Below are 13,332 nucleotides of genomic sequence, written 5' to 3'. Positions count from 1 at the left end.
GTTGAAGTTTGGATGGCTGGTTACTTTAATCAGACTGTGTCCTATTAGTACTTAAACCAATCCTCCTGCATTCAACTGGATCATTTTGTTATATGGAGAGCATCTGGGGGCCTCCAAGGCCAGTCCAGAATACCTGTGATCCATGCCCCTGGCAAATAGCACCTCACAATTTCCTCTTTGCAGTGTGATTCTGACAGCCGGTAGGGCCTTGTCTCCTCTATCACTGCTCTGTGCAGCAGAGCTCTTCTATTTTAGCCAAAGGCTTAGGAGATGGTGTCTTGCCAATGGGTTTCAGCCCTGGGTAAGTTTGCTAAGGATTCAATGTGACCAAAGAAAATGACAGCAAAACATTCTCGGGGTGAAAGGGTTATACCCAACTTTATTTCCAGGTGGCAGGTCAGTCACTAGAATCCCATTCACTCAGAGCGAGTCTGTATGCAGCAAGCTGGTCTCTTCCTCTGGGCCCCTCTGTCTGCACAGTTGTCCTGCACACTATCCTCTGGGCCTCTGTCCTTGGCACTGCCACCACTCCAGCCTCTGCTCTGCTCTCCTGCAGCCTTGCAGCCCTGCCACTGTGTTGCGTGCAGAGCACTGGGCGGAGCTCTTTGTATAGAGTCAACAGTCATGTACTGCCCACAGGTGTGCAGTGAGCTAGTCAGCCAGGGCCAGGTGAGAATCCTGGCCACAAGAACTCTCATTTTATCCACAGATGGGTCTGTGAAGGACCATAAGTGCTGTTAAGAAAATTTTTTTTTTTTGAGCATGGTAGTACTTTATACAGCATGTAATAAATTTATAGAACTTAGTATTCAAGGATGGTAGTAGAAATACAGGTTTTTAAAAAAAATAGCATAATGTTTTTGAATGTCAGAGACACAACAGCTACTAATAAAGCTGGAATATATGTAACCTTCAAAACAAATTAGGGAGGCCAACATGTCATTCCATAATCATAATGATGGAAACCTGGAACAGATGGAGTATCTGAGTATCCATAACCCTAAGATCAAGGCAAAAGTTTTAAACATTTATCCAATAATTCAGTGTGTATCCTGAAAACAGAATTTTATATGTTAATGAACAATTATACCTGAGAAACTGCCCCAGCCTTAATAGTCTGCCTTACTCACTTTACTTGGGCTTGATTTTGCCTTATAGAAAACAACCATTACAGTTTTTCTTCCTTGCCCAAGATTTTAAAAATAATCCAGCATTATATAAAATACAAAAACGACTATGCCAACTAACAAATGAAAAGCACAATTCAAAAAATGTATGTACACTGACAGTGCACTGGTATAATCTATACAAAATGATGTTGAAGTTAACAGTTGGTGACAAAAAACAATGATTTCCAAGGAACTTAACTTAATCAGACCTGAAGAGGGCCCTAAAAACTCAATTTTAACAAGGGTCCCAGATGATTCTAGTTTTTGCTTAAAAGGGTGGTTAAGGGAAGCACTTTTAACCTTCACTGTGTGTCAGATTACATATACAATAAAATTAAATTATAAATCATGTAGTTGAAAAAATAATTTCTTTATATAAACTATTGATGCCTAAATACAGTATGAAATCATGTGCATACAGTTGCATTCATTAAGTACACCAATCAAAAGCTACACATTAACAGCAAATGCAAATGCAAATGAAGATATTCTTCTGAATTCCATCTTTCATCGAGCATCAAAAACCACCAATCTTTTAGTCCTTTTCTTGTACATTATTCTATATCCACATTCTCTGCATCTGATTGGATCCCTGGATTTTACTTCATTTTCTGTGTGACATTCTCCACATATATATATCATTGGCTGCTGCTTTGGGGGCTGAACGCCCTTCTGGGTGTCCATTATTAGGCTCAGAACAAAACTACTCGTGCTTCCAGATTATGGCTGTCGCCGCGTCTCCAAAGAAATTATTAATTTAACTATGAGGGCTTCTTTGCCCTTTTAATATCATTGCCTCCTATAAAGCAGGTGCTATTCAGTAGGGTCATAGGCTGATTTCACTGATGCTGCCTGTCCTCTAAACATTCTTTGGGAAAAGCCTTGAGGACATATGGCCAGTCCCTGCTGTCTGCAAGTTGTTGGTTCCCAGCCAGTTGACCATCGGTCATACAATTTGAGGATTATAGTAAGAAGACCCTGAGGTTAAGAAACATGAGTCCGGGGACTGGTGCATATTGGGAAGGGTGCAGTCTTTAGAATGATACAGATAGAGATTTTAATCCTGGTTGGGACACTGTGTGCTTTGGGCAGGCCATTTAACATCACATTCTGTTACCTTATTTGTAAGATGGGGATGATACTTATTCTACAGGGTTATCATGATGATGCATTCTGGCACATAGGCACTGAAAAAATGACATTTCTTGTTGATGTTAGCCCATCTTTATAGTGTGGTTGAGCAGACTGGTGACATGTCCAGAGCGAGGGTGAAGAAATGCAGGCTGTTCTTCCTGTAAAGGCAAACTGGATTTTTTTTTAAAGATCTGTAAGTCTTTTGGAACCAAACTGTTGAATGGGATGGTTGATCAAGCCAGTTCTTACCATTTCAGATCCATTTGAGGTGGGAGGATGGAAAAATGGTGTTTATTTCCTGTGACACTCAAACTGGCTTTAAACGGAGTTTTCAGGGAGGAGGTCCAGAAATGATTTAAGTAATGTCAGAATCACTGATGGACACAACACAGTTTTGACTGTATACATTCTAGTCATTCTAGTAAATATTTACAAATTTGAAATCTGCCATTACTGTATGTTCACTGCTCAGAGAGCATGTAAGGTTGGTGGAGAATTGATTGAAACAAGGCTGATGGGCAGGGTAAGTTCCTGACCTTTTCTTGGTAAGGTGGAAGGTCAGCCTTCTTTAGCGATGTCGGTATCATTTCATCAGAATGCATTTGACCTCCACAAACAGTAACACACCCGAGACATTTTCATCCAGTTACTCTGGGCCAGAAGGGTTATTTCTGGTAGTTGGTGGCTGAATGTCAAAGAAAATGGACTCTTAAGACTTGGAGCTGAGAGGACAAGAAGAGGATCTGTTAGGGAGTCTCTTTCTTGGGAGCCTCTCAGTGGCCCTGCCCTTGGACTCCTCTGTCTGCTTTGTTGTGCCTGTTGTGGTGGTGGATTGTTCCCCTACAGGCTGCAGGACATCGCTAGCAGGTGCCATTTCTTTACCGCCACTGGCCCCAGTTCTTCCTCCAGGGTACAAGCTTTTGGGGGCTCCATTGAAAGAAACTCAGCTCTCCAGTTTTTTGCCCTTTCCTCCTATAATTAGCGCAAGGGAAAAATATTGTTTAATTTGTACTGATAGACACATAGCCAAACAATTGGGGGTTAATGAAAAGCACACAGAGGCAAATTTTAACATTCCATAGCAATTCATTGAAAAGCAGGAGAGTAGTGTTTCAGCACAGAATTTTGGGGTCAGCAAGCCAGGGTTTGGATTTCTGCTCTGGTACATGTTAGGTCTTTCCCATCTCTGACCTCCAGTTGCCCATCTGTACAATGGAGTTGATCATTTCTACCTTAACAGACCATTGAGAGCATTCCAGGAGATTGTGCAATGCAAAGGATAGTGCCTGGAACATGCTGGGCCCTCAAGAAATGGTAGCTATTATTGCTGTTATTCAAAAAAGCAGCCTGAAAAAGGCCCAGGCAGTTCATTATTGGAAGACAGATGGAGCTAGGCCTGATGTCTGTTCTCTTCAATTTTTTAATTCCCATTTTTTAATTCTTCAGGAAGACAGCTTTACTCAGTCCCTCTCATTTTTATCTTATTTCCCCTCCCTACAAACAAATAAACAAAACCCATCCTTGGACCTGGCTGGTGCCCATGGTGGACATTTGGGTCTCCTGAAGATCAATCAAGAGTTATTTGCATCTAAGGATATGGCCGTCCCACCCTTGATATCACGTGTTATAGCACAGACAATTTAAACAGTTCCTCCTGGGACTTAATAGGGATTAACTCAGTAATCTTCCTAAACTACTGTCTTGCCAATGGGTTTCAGCCCCGGGCAAGTTCGCTATGGATTCAGCAAAGAAATTGACAGCAAAACGTTCTTTGGGGTGAAAGGGTTTATTACCCGGCTTGTTCTCCGGCGGTAGGTCACGCACTAGCATCTCTGCCTCCGCCCAGAGCACTGGGCCGAGTTCGCTATATAGCGCAATAATAGCTTATTGCCTAAAGGTGTGGAAACGGCAGGCCAGTTACATCATTAGGTGGTTTAAGTTCAGTGAGGATCCTGGCCATAGGAACCCCAACTTCCCCACAATCACTGACATTAGAACTAAGGATGCATAGGTCTAGTTGTCTGTCAAATCTAGTTGCCTCATGCGATAAAGGCCTTTCTGTCACCCTTGGGTTAAACCTTTGTAGAAAAGCAGAGAGATCATTAAAATCAATCATGATTTCCCAATTTCTCAAGCCAATGAATTTTATTATTTTATGTGAGTCTGTCTTTGATCCATGGGTTTGTTGCCTTGATAATGAAGTTTCATTTCCCCGTGAAGGAAAATTGATTTTAATTTGTAGCTCCTGGGTCACAGGAGCTTCCTACTCATTGCCCTCTCATATTTTAGTGATTCACATTGTCAGGTGGAGCTTCACAGCTACCCATATGAACTCCCTCCTGGTTTGAGCCACTCGTTTGCCCATTTTGTCCCCCTTCTTGCTTCTGGGCACAGCCTTGGGCCAGAGCTGGGGTGAGTCTCTGTTCAACAGGAGCCAGAGGAAGCTGTCCTCACCCGAGGTCAAGGGACACCAGCTTTGGGTTGGGGGTATGCGGGGGCTTGTGCTATGTGAGAACTCAGGCTGCTGAGCACATGTCCAAATACCAGTAATGAGGTCTAAGTCAAGGACCATATTAGAAAGGGCCAGAATAGTTGCTGGTGGGCTGCCGTACCCTTCCTTATCCTTAACTCAATGGCATCTCCGAGAAGCCAGAGTTCCTCCATCCCTGCCCCAGTCTGGGTGAAGGACCCCTCAGTACCCAGGTGCCCCTCTAGCATACCTCCAATTACAGTCTATTGGGAGCTGTCACATATCTGGCTCTAATCTTCCACCAGCCCCTTCAAGACAACTAGTGTGCTGTCTTATCTCTGCATCTTCATTGCTTAGTTGTACCTGACAGAGTAGACTCTTCGTATATGTTTCCTGAAGTCAGTACATACTTGTGGCTAAACAAACCTGAGTCCCAGAACCAGCTTTCCCATGCTGTCATGGTGTGCCTTTGGGCAGCATGCTTAAGCTCTGTGTTTTGTTTCCTCCTTCAGGAAATTAGTGCCTCCCCCCCACCAGCACCCCGCTTATTGCAGATGGTTGTTGTGAGCCTCCGATAAGAAAATGCATATGAGATATCTTTGGAAATTATAGTGCCTTCCACTTACCAGGTGTTAATGTAGAAAAGTGGTTCTACTTTAAATTTTTCTACTTTAATAATTTTAAAATGTGGGGCAGTTCTACTCTGAGTAGTGGAACTATGTGTTGGCTAATTAACGTGGCATTACTGGGCACTCTTTACAAGCACAGACCCTTTAGCAGCTTCCTGAGTATATCTCTCTCTCTGCATCTCTCCAGAAATACTAGTTTTTAATTCTTTTCCTTAAGTAAATCCACCCATCCCCACCAATTCTATTTTTAAAAAAGTCAGTCTGTGGTGCTGAGTAAACCAGTTGGCCCTGGATAAGGAACTACTTGGAGGGATTGGTGGCATCAGTTTAAATTAATGAGAAGTCTCAGTGACACAGCATTTCAAAATAAATGCAGGTTTATTCCTTTCAAACACATATAATAATAGTGCTGGGAATAGAACTTGGAGAAAGCCTGCTTGCAAGAACTGAAGCAAATAAGAATCATAGATAACAAGGCTGTTACTGTGTGAATGTCCTGCTGAAGACCATCATCCTCCAATTGGCTAATGTTCTCCTGGTGAAACCCACTCATTTAAGAAACCCTTTTGTTTTTTCCTTCATAGACATGAAGAAAGTCCCATTAAACATCCTTTTACATGGCTTCTGGATGACCCAGCTTTTCTAAATCCCAGTGAATGGCGTCGAGCAGCAGTGCTCTGTGCTCTGGTTTTTAGAAGGACTCCTGAACAGCAAAGAGCCACTGGTTCCTACGGTGACCAACTTGCTCCAGTTTGCCTGGGGCTTTCCCGAAAGTTCCAAGTCCTGGGCAACTCCTGAGGCTCAGGCAAAGTGAGACATTTAGTCACCTGCTGGCCCCTGCCCCTCTAGCAGCTACCAAATATGGGGGAAAAGAGCAGTTGTGGGGGTTCACGTTGGCAGATGAAGGAGAGCTGGGGGCCTGCAGCTCAGCCATTCTGTTCTGCTGCCTTCACTGTTCGACTTTGCTTACCACGTCCTCCCTGAAGCATTTTGGTCACTACTCTCTCCCCTTTTTCCTACCCCCAAATGCTGTCTCGGGGTGCAGGGAAACTTCAGAATAGTAGCTGCTCTTTCTGTGCTGCTGCCCACATGCCAGGCACTGGGCTAGGTGCTTGGTGGGTGCTAACAAAGTCCATCTTCATGACAGTCTTTTGAACTGGACGTTTTTGCGTGCCCCCTTTTCACTGATGAGGGTAGGTAACTGGCCAAAGCCACAGCACTAATAAAGGAGATGGGACCCAAACTCAGGCAGTCTGTGTCCTCTGACCCACCACACTGCCCTGCCTGTCAAATTCCTGGCCTCTCCCCTTCGCAGGAGCAAAGCTGTCCTACCTTCTTGTTCTTGATGGAAATCCTGACCTAAGCTTGCTTTCCTCTCTAGTCCAGCAGTCCTGGAATGGGTGTTCTGTTCAGCTTCTGGCTTGGGCTGCTAAAGCCTGTCCTTTCCTTGGTCTCGTCCCTGTCCAGGCCTGTGGGAGTGGCAGTATCTTTCCTGCCTCTCTCACCAGCCTTCTCAGCTCTCAGATCCTCTTAAGGCTGTAGGGTGGCCTCCCTGGAGAAAGAGCTGATGACCTTCACCTGCCTCTGAGGATAGTCTGCCATCCAATCTCCCCTGCACACATGGATCCTATAATAAAGCCATTGCCTGTGTATGCGTATGGAGCCTTGGAGCCCTTGCAAGATGAGACCCCCTTTAGTCCTAGTCTGGGAGTCCAGTCTGGGTCCTAGTTCTACCCTGAACTGGTTGTGTGACCTTGAACAAGTCCCTGCCCTTCAGCCTTTTATTGATAAAATGAAGAAGTTGAACAAATAACCTCTAAAGCTCTTTCCAGCTCTAACGGGCTCTGAGATCCTGTGCCAGGGCCATTTGAGAAGGGAGGGAGTCAGAGGAGTAAGAATGCCTTAAAGCTGTCTTGAAGACTTGGAGTTTCCAGTTCTTTCCCTGATGGCTTCCCAAACAGGCCCACGTGAAAGTGATTCAAAAGGAGCCCCAGGGTATAATCATTCTCATTAGGACAGCAGTGAGCGATACATTTGATTCCTCCAGGTATCTGGGGGGTTCCCGGGGAGCAGGTCGGTTGGCTGTCTGAGATGTCAGAGGTCTGGTCAGTTTCTGATACTGGAGAGTTTGGGGGTAATGCACATAATTAAACCTAAAGAAAATGTCTCCCCCATAGCACCACGTAACCCCAATGGGGCTTCTGAGCAAAAGAAATGGAATTCAGTGTCTGTTGCTCCAAATAATATTTGACACAACCACCCAGAATGAAAATGAGAAGCCCTCTAAGCACAGAGCTCTATCAGTGAGGGGAGAGACACATCTACTGAAGTGCCAGGGGCTGAAGGGCAGGTAAGAGCAGAGGAATACAAAGCGGCCAGCTGAGAAAACCAGAGTGAGGAGACAATCTCACTGTGAGACCCTCTGGGCTAGAGAGCTGGGGTAATTTTTGACCTAGTTGTCCTTGCGTGCATTGCTGTGAGCTTTTATTAAGTATTTATGTAGCAGTTTATATTTTACCAAGTGCTTTACAATAATTTTTATTTGGCTTAGTGAAGTTTTCCTGGAATCCCATCTACTTTACGATCAAGAAAGTCACTTCTTGTTTGCTTAGCACCTCCACGCCTGCAGCCTCACACAATGGGCCACTTGTTCTGGCAGGAGAGCAGGTGCAGAGCATCAAGGAGCCCAGGGCACCTGCAGCGACAGGCGCAGGGGCGGTGGGGGTGGTTTACACTTCAGTTCACCTTTCCTTCCCTCTGTGGTTCTGCAGTGCTGTTTTATTGCTGGCAGCTGGAGAGCTGCAGTGCCCCGCTTGGGCCGTCAGGGCAGAGCTACTCTGAGAGTCAGACACTAGCGGTGGGAGGCTCTTTGCTTGTGCCGGTGGCTCTGTTCTGGCTCCTCTGCCCATGCCCACCCTTGCCACCGCCTCACTAGGCCGACTTGCTGCGGGTGTTTCCTTCTGCTACCTCAGGGCTCTGTCTGCAGCCTGCATCCCGGGGCTCTGGAAAGGATTTTAAGAGAGGACAACAGCAGGAGTCATCGTTCTGCTTTCTGCACACAAGTCTGACACCGACTCACCTTCTTCTTGCTAGTTCCTTCTCCCTCCCATCAGTCACAACCACACACTATGCCAGTGCTCCAGGCGTCATGATGGGGTTGGGGGGTGTCCGTGGATGGGTCACGAAGTACTCGAGCGGCACACTTTTAATCACACGTTTGCAGGGAAATCCAACACAGTCACTCGCTGTGGATTTCATTTTCTGAGGACCAGATTTGCCAAAGCCAAAACCAGGATCTGGTCCGTGAAATCCACACTGGAGGCAGTGGGCCAGAACACTGGAAAATTCAGGACCTCCAACTACCAGGGTCCAGCGGCTGAGCACAGTTCTATGTAGATGCTTAATAGGGAAGGTGAATAGAAAGCATTTGCATTCTGTTACTGATGGAAGACAGCGAATCCTTTCTCTGACCCAAAACACTGAGAACATAGAAACTTCACCGTCAGATCTAAAACCCTCTCGAAGTTATTGCCTTGACCTTAGTAAATATATCAGGTATATCAGAAGATTTGTTTTCACAACAGTAAAATCTCTTTAATTCAGATTCAGAAGTGGGCTGACATTTACACTATTGGAAAAGTGTTTGTGATGTAAATTGATATTGCTAACAGGTGTGTATCTAGGCTGGACTCAGCGCAGGAGCCCAGGGACTGGACAGAGGCTGGAAGGAGTGGCACAAGGGCTGTGGGAACTTGCCTGTATGCCTGGCCCAAGTGGGAAGTGACCCACCACTTGAATAATGATATGCCCTGGTACACGAGGAAGGAACTCTGCCATTTTCTAGGTAGGCACTGGTTTCCAAAGTGGTGCCATCTAGTGGGTGGGACCCAATGGCATGTTTTCCTGGCAGGGCCCAGGCAAAAGTCCAGTGTAAGAAAATCCTCAGTCAGTGGCTGCAGATGTGCCGGGAAGGCCCCAGGGGGATAGTCTGAAAAGAGATGGGCAGAGTGCGTCAGAGTCTCCATCTTATAAGCTCAGCTTCGGGTGAAGCCTTCCATCTCAATTTAGTCCAATAGACATTTCTTGCCTGCCACTCTATGCCAGGCACAGGGTGCGACAGAGGACCGGCCCAAGGATGAATACAAGCAAAGAAGCTAGGACAGCTCTCAGGTCACACAGCTGGCAGATATAGCTGGCGAGAGAAAGTCAGGCCTGAACACCCGGGGTTTACTCTGAAAACATGTAATACTGGCTTTCAAGGAGCAAGACTAATTCCAGAGCCTGGGGTCAGACAGGCCAGTCAGCTAAGCTATCACCTTCCTGCCTTTGCCGCTGCTGGCTGAGGATCTGGGTCGGCCTAACCCTGCACACGGAAGGTCTTGAGGCCTGCATGTGACTGCAGCCATGGCAAGAAGAGGGGACAGCAGAACAGTGGCAGGGAAGTTGAGCTTGTTTTTAAAGTATTTCAATAGTACCTATTCATATGAAAACAGTCTGCCCTTTGCTCATGAACTTTGACATTTCACTAAATAAGGTTCAGTAGGCCATGTAAAGCAACATTTAGGAGGCTTTCTTTTCTGTTGCTACATATACTGAAATGCAGTGCAAGAAAAAAATCCACAAGCCACCCTTTCCCCTAACTCACATTTGCCTCTCTCTCAAACTGGTCTTGAGTCAGTGAAGTGGGATTGTAAGTAGACTTTGAGGGTCCTATTCTTCATTTGGATGACCACTGCATTAAAGAATGGTTTGCTGTGGACCCCGGGGCGGGGGGCATAACAAACAAAACAGCTTCCTGAAGAGAGAAATTTGAAAAAGCATATGGGTGTTTTCAAGAGCCATCTAATTCACTACTTGTGACAGTTATAGAAAGTGGAAGCAGAACACTTTCTATCACAGGAGGAATATGAAATGTGGGAGGAGGAAAGAGTGGCATAGGTTTCTGACACCCAGAGTTGGTCACTTGGGAAACATGGCTGTCTTCCCTGGATAATTTGTTCTTCATGAACGAAAACTAATTTTGAACCATTTGAAGTCCTATCTGGTTAAGCACCTGCTCAGATGCCCTGTCCCCTAGAAGCTTCATGAGGACATCTCTGCTGAAGAGTTCCTTTCAGCCAGGCCTACCTGCTCCAGCGCTAGCTGCTCACATGTCATTGCTCAGTCATTAGACCAAAGAAAGCTCTAGTGCTTTCGGCTTTTCCCTAATCCTATACCAGTCCTACCTGTAAACCTTCAACTCATGCTTAACTAGGACATACTTAGACAACTAGGCTTTTCCATTCCTTAAGTCCTCTCAGTGTGGGAATGAGTGCATTTGAAGCCTCCCCTAACTATTCATTACAAGCTTTATCCATCTTCTCGGGAAATCCTTTTCCAGTAACATTTGTTGAACACCCTTATACAGATGTGCTGGGCACTGTTCTAAGCACATTGCCTATGTTATCTCGGTTTACTAACATTCACGATGTCAATGGATCCACAAAACAGTGCAGGTGGCATTGTCCCCATTTTACAGATAAGGAAATTCAAGCCCAGCAGGTTTAACTACTTGTCCAAAAGCACACAGGCCATGGTGGAACCAGCTTTTGAACCTATGTCTTGACTTCAAGGCCAGTGCTTTCCACCAAATGACTCAGCCTTTCTAAAGTGTATTGCATACTTGCTGTCTCAGTAAACTATGTGCACCAAACTGAATTTTACCTCTGAAAAATAATGACTGGTCATTATTTTGAACATCACCTACCTTCATACAATACTCCCCTGTGTTGCTGAGGTATGTGACCTGCTCTCTGACCCCTTTTCCTGGCTCTTCTATTCGGGGGGAGTTACAGCTCCACTCACGTAGTGTGTGAATGGCTACTGCATGGTCTCTCTGGGCTCCAGTTTGCCCATCTGTATGAGGAGGGCATTGAACTGAGTGAATTCAAGGGTCCTTTCCAACTCTGACAGTTCTGTGGGTTAAAATCTAACTCGAAAAAAACTAACCTAAAAATAGGTAAAGATCATTTCCTTTTGGTTTAACTCCAGTGGGACAAGAAAATGTCTGGTTTTGCAGGACTAGTTCTCTGGGCCAGAAGGACTTGGTAAATGAGTTTGGGGTAATCGAAGAATCTCCATCACCCACTGTACTCTGTTCCATCCGTACCCCCAGGAATCGAGCTTCCAAATTGCCTATTTTTTTCTGTTTTTGTAAGGGTTAAGCTGGGTCAGAGCCCTCTCCTCACTGATATGTTCTCCTCAGGACACCTCTCAGAGAAGCCTTGCCAGCCCATGGGTGGGGCTCAAAACCCAGAAGGCAGTTCTCACCACATTCCCGCACATTGGGCTCTGCCCATCCTGAGGTTTTCACAAGGATCACGTTGGCTTCCTTATTCACCTGCCCTCTCTTACCTCACTGCTCCTCTGCAGTTTGCTTTGGCAGACGAGCATTCAGGTGATTCCGTCTCAGGCATTTTCGCTCTACCTTCCCTTCTCCTAGGGGGTGCTCCCCACAGCCACAGAATCCTCTCCCTAGGACGGGGGATTTTCAACTTCTCACGCTTCCCTCACCATCTGGAAAATATTCTTCACTTCTCCAGGTTTAAATGACTTTTTGATTATATTCCAAGACCAATCTTTTAGTCCCTCCTCTCAGTGAGGTTTGAAACTAGGCTAAAAACAGATTCTCACACAGTTATTTGTGTATATAGCTAATGTCCACTTAAAGGAGATCTAAATGGCTTTACATTTGCCTGCTTCTTCTCTAGCTTTTGCTTCCTTTCTGTTGGAATATATTAGTAAGTAATTTCTGAAAGGCTTTTACTTAAGAAGAGAGGTATTTCTTGGAGTAGGGTGGATATATCTGTTTTAAATATGTACATGAAAAGCAAATTGTTGCTGTCTTAAGCACGCTTACAAAACTCAGTGATTTTCACCTTTGCTTTATTTTTCTGTTAATTTACAAAAACTAAGACTACATCTTGGATACAAAAATGAACATTCTCTTAGGTCTCTTAATAAGATGGTTTTTCCACCCTGTGTTCTGGCTTGTTTTTGAAACTATTTGCACTCTTTCAATGATCCCATTTTTCCACAGTTATTGTGGCCCAAGTATCTTCCAAGGAAGTCTGGTAAATCCCTCGGTTTGGGTTAGGGGCTACATGCAATACTGCAATACTTCCATAAGATGGCGCTCTGAGAATGTGAGATCGGTAATTTATTTATAGCTAGCTATATCCCGGCAGCAAATTAAACTTTGTGAAATACAAAATTTGGGGGGTGGGAGTGGAGTTAGTCCTTCTAGGACTTGCTCTCAAACACGTGCCACCATTCTAACGCCTAGGGGAAGAAGGAAAGTGAATTTTCTTTCTTTAGGACAGCAGCTTCTCTGTCCTAAATCAGTACTAACATTGGTCAAAAATCAGCAATGTGCATTTAAGGATCCTTTTAATTAAAGAAAGGAATTTCTCCAAAAGGTAGGAGTTGTGGTGCTAACAGCTTGGGCTGTTAGAAAAGGCCCTGTCTGGATTTCAGCTTCCTAATCTACACAATGAATGGACTAGAGTTAAGGGTGCTTGCATTTCAAATATTCAACATTTGAATTCGTTGATTTCCTGCCACTACACCCTTCCTGCCTCCACCAGCACAGAGACGGAAAGAAAAGATCGCCCATTTTACGCTTGTTTGATTCTATTCCTCTTCTACAAGTGCTCGCTTTGCTTCAACTGTCCCAAGACAAGCATGCCCAGATGTCCTGTTTTAATTAGGTTCCTTTTCTCTTTATGGCTTTTGCACAGGTTTCCCCCCTCCTTCTCCTCTCCGATCCCTGACCAATCTGCCTGAACAGAAGCATGTCCCCCTTTTCATTTCACAAATAAGGTTTTCTTGGTATTATGGCGGTCATTTTGTGCTAAGCAGATACCGAACAGACTGGGGGAAGGAGAAGACA

At 45.0% G+C, this 13,332-nt stretch overlaps 1 protein-coding gene and 1 pseudogene across 1 annotated transcript in view; one reads left to right on the top strand and one right to left on the bottom strand.

Moving 5' to 3' along the window:
• GPC3 (glypican 3) overlaps positions 1-13,332 on the top strand; it is a 410,784-nt gene that overhangs the window by 291,512 nt on the left and 105,940 nt on the right. The window lies entirely within an intron of this gene.
• On the bottom strand, positions 1,546-1,926 carry LOC108396067 (DNA-directed RNA polymerases I, II, and III subunit RPABC4 pseudogene; annotated as a pseudogene).

Source organism: Manis javanica, chromosome X (genome assembly GCF_040802235.1).
Source record: "Manis javanica isolate MJ-LG chromosome X, MJ_LKY, whole genome shotgun sequence".
Classification (NCBI taxonomy): Eukaryota; Metazoa; Chordata; class Mammalia; order Pholidota; family Manidae; genus Manis; species Manis javanica.
The sequence above is the reverse complement of the archived record's forward strand: the minus strand, read 5'-3'. Positions and strand labels throughout refer to the sequence as shown.